Source organism: Balaenoptera physalus (assembly GCF_965194825.1).
Source record: "Balaenoptera physalus genome assembly, chromosome: X".
Taxonomy (NCBI): Eukaryota; Metazoa; Chordata; class Mammalia; order Artiodactyla; family Balaenopteridae; genus Balaenoptera; species Balaenoptera physalus.
The window spans coordinates 35,195,124-35,199,128 of NC_138903.1; positions in this window are offsets into that span (position 1 = coordinate 35,195,124).

Consider the following 4,005-nt stretch of genomic DNA (forward strand, 5'->3'; position numbering starts at 1 on the left):
TCTGATCACAAATTTAACAGACAACTGGGGAAGCCTCTGAAATTCTGGCAGGAAAATGGTTCTTTCTCAGAATTGAGGTATCTTTACTACCCATCTCTATGGAGCCCCTACTACCGCTAATGGGAGAACAACCCCTATAAGGTCAACACAAATGTTCCTGTAATAGTGTTCATTAACAGCGCTGCTCAGTGACTGTTTAAAATCGCTCCTGCTACCATCTCTCCCATGGATGAAATCATTTGTTTCATTTTTAACCATTGCTGGTAATTCTAGGATTTCCAAATCTTCCCCTATGCTCCTTATCTTGAAGACATGATCTAACATTATTATTTTTATTATTTGAAACTTAAAATTTCTGGGGATGGTCTCGCAGTGGTTTTTGAAAGTTAATCCATCACAATGATTAATGAGATAATATTCCTTTCTTGAGATTGCTATCAGTATTACCATCAAACGGCCCATCAACTTCCCAAATTCAGAACTGCATCTCTTTGTTTCCCTCTTCCCCTTTGCTTCCCACATACAATTTACTATGAAGCCCAGCTGTTTATTTTTTTCCTCCACAATATCTCTAATTTCTATTTGTTAATTCACTAAATATGTATTAAGTGACAGGAACAACGCTACAAATGGGGGTTCTGTGCTCGAGCTAGGCCTGAGATCTACTTATTTTCATGGTCATTATCCTGGACCAAGTCTGTGCTGGATTAAAGATGGCCACACATTCCTTGACAGTTCTCCCATTGAGAGGTTTTATATATCTAATGAGACTGTAAGCCTTTTAAGGTATAGACTTTATGTTCTATACATGGACTAAATAGGTGACACACCACAACTAACATTTAACCCACCAGAAATATTCATGTCAATTAGAACTTGACAGAATCCCATCAGTGTTGATGTAATCTTTAAGGTCTTCCAAAAAGTCTGAAAAGACTTTTATCTCTAGAATCAGAAACTCTGTACAGCATTGTCTTAATTTTGATAAAATTCCCTTGAAAGAGCTCATTATAACTCTGTCTTATGCTGTTTAACAAAATTTGTGGGTTCTTTTCTTAAAACAGAAAAGAAGTAAATCAAATATTTCCAAGGATTTTCTAATGGATTCCAAGAGATTAGATCTGTATACCTTTTAAAGAGGCCTCATAAATGGTTTGAATGTGCCATATCAATTTCACTGGGAAATGATAATCCATGTCCTTAAATTTAAGCGTTGATTTTCAGTTATCAGTAAACCATTTGAACTCTACAAGTGCTTGGCAGTCATTCTGGATAGAACCTAACTAACTTAATTTGAAATTTAGTGTAGTTGGCAAAAAGCTATTAAGAGGAAGGTTGATGTGTTAAAGTGTGGCAATTTTAAAACTACATAAATATGCTGTACAAACAAAAATAACAACCTTCAGTTTTCCGAGAATCCTTATTTCTTCAGGAATTGCTTTGGGCCCTCACCTACCACCCAGTGGAGTAAAACAAAGCAAGTAAAAGGATGAGTGACATTCACTTGTTTCTCAAAGCCATAAGCAATGTTGGCCCTAGTTATTATGTGTGCTTTATTTTTACAGACATTTAATAAAGACAAACAATTCAACGAGTATGTATTGAGCACTTAACCATGTAAAAGCTCTGTGCTGGAATTGTTTTTTCCATAATCTACTGGGAAGGGGGTTGGGGGGGAGGAGAAATGTACATAAATAACCAGAAAACACTGCATGACATAAATTGTAAAAGTGAAATATAAAAATATAAGCACAATGCTTTGGAAGGACAATGGTGAAGTGATTAATTTCACTTGGGGGAAGGTGTGAATGGGGAGGAATCAGTGAAGGAGTCCTGGAGAGATGGCTTTCCTTCTAGAGATTGAGGAAAAATTCCAACCAATGTGGAGGGAAGAGTTGGAGAGTGAGGAACAGGAGGGAAGGGTAATTTCAGTTGAGGGCACTGCATGAACAATGCACAGTGCAGTACTTTTGGGGAATGGAGAAGGCAGGTTCCACTGTAGCTGCCACACAGGGCACAAGGTGCATAGGGGGAGAAACAAGTTTGGGAAGGTAGATTGTGATGGACCTTAGAAGGACTCCTAGGGTATTTGGCTTTTGTAGGCAATGGAAAGCCATAGAGGTTTCTGAGCAGGGAGTGACATGACCACCAAATATATTTTTATTAAATTTGTTGTCAGTAAAAGGATTTGAAATAACCCAAATGTTCACTACAGAGACTGGTTAGAAAAAGAATAGTCCATTCCCACAATGGGATAATAAGCCACCATAAAAAGGAATGAGGACAATTTCTATACATAATACATCTCCAGAATTTGTCATTAAGGAATAAAGATACCAAGCAGTGTATTTACCATGTTATCTTATATTTTAAAAAGGGAGAAAATACTACTAAACACATGTACAGATACACATTTTGACTGTACTTGCCAAAAAAGAAAACACTGGAAAGACAAATGAGAAACTAATAAAAATACCTATAGAGGAGAGGAAGGAAGCAGGGTGGAAGAGACAATAATTGAAGTGAAACTTTTTGAACACAGCTTGTCAAATTATTTTGACTTTGGAAATAGAGATATATTTTAGATAATTAAAAACAATTTAAAAAGGAAACAAATTGGTGGCAAATATAGCCGAGAGACTGGAAACAAGGATGCTGCTTAAGAGGTTATTGCAAGAATTCAGCCCATATACGATAAGGGCGGCAGGAGGTGGAGAAGAGGCGCAGACACTGGTGGTGGCAAAGTCATCACCTTTGAATGCTGCTTTCCCATGTCTACTGGAGGTGTCTGTCTGATTGAAGACAATTCACGCAATTGTAGAGTTTACCCCCAGGGGTACAATAGAGAGCAATGGAAGAGCCACCATAGTTGAATGAAGGAAGTAGTTTGGGAAGTGAAACTTGTATTTTATGAAATATTGATTAATCCTTACTTGCTCAGCCCTCACTAGCCAGGAGGGTGGACAGATGCGGGTGTGGGTAAAATGGCTGTGGTGACAAAAATACCTTTGGCGCTGAGCCCCCTGAACTTCACAGGTTTCCTAAAACCTCAATGTCCTTTCACTTCTCCTAGAATGATTCAGAGTCACTCAATTAGGTAGCAATGAAAGTTACCCCCTCACCTTAGCTGCTCAACTTTTCCCACTGCCATCACAGGGGCTGTCACTGGTTATGTTGGGGCTTTGCTTTGTCCAGCCAGAGGACCCATCACGAGCTGATCCTGCCACCAGCACTGACTCTGCGTGTCCCCTTGTCACTGCCCACATTGATGCCACTGCTCCCAAGCCTATTCAGTCGACCCCAGTGAGGTGGCCTCGTTCTGAGTTCTCCAGCCTCTCTCAGTGCACAAGTTTCCTGAGGCTGGGGAAGGGAACACCTGAGCAGCAGCTACCAGAACTGGGCTCACAGCAACCAACTGATTTGACTGTCTGGAGAGACAAAGGGCCTGCTGTACTCTGAGGGATTGGGGGAGCCACTGCCTACTTTTTTTTTTTTTAATTTTTTGGCCGTGCTGCGCGTTATGCAAGATCCTAGTTCCCTGACCAGGGATCGAACCTGCGCTCCCTGCATTGGAAGCGTAGAGTCTTAACCACTGGACTGCCAGGGAAGTCTGCCACTGTCTTCTTTACACTGAGGAATTTTAATCCTAGGGCCCAAATGTTAGTTAATTCCAGTTGTGATCATTTCAGTGAAGGCCACTTTGAAGAACTGTCAAAAGCAAGTGTATTTGCCTTAAACTGGGTGGTGGGTAATATTTTTGTTCATTGCATCATGATCCTTTATACTTTACATATAGGTTATAATTATTCCTTTCTATCTATTCAATATTCAATCAATGTTTAAAAGACTGTTCTATTGACACCTCAGGAGAATTTTGAGATTTTCTTTACCAGGGTTCAAATCCCAGCTCCAATACTTACCAGCTGTGTGACTTTGAGCAAGTTACTTAACCTCTCTAAGGCTTGGTTTCCTTCTCCATGAAATGGGAACATCCTAGTACCTCAC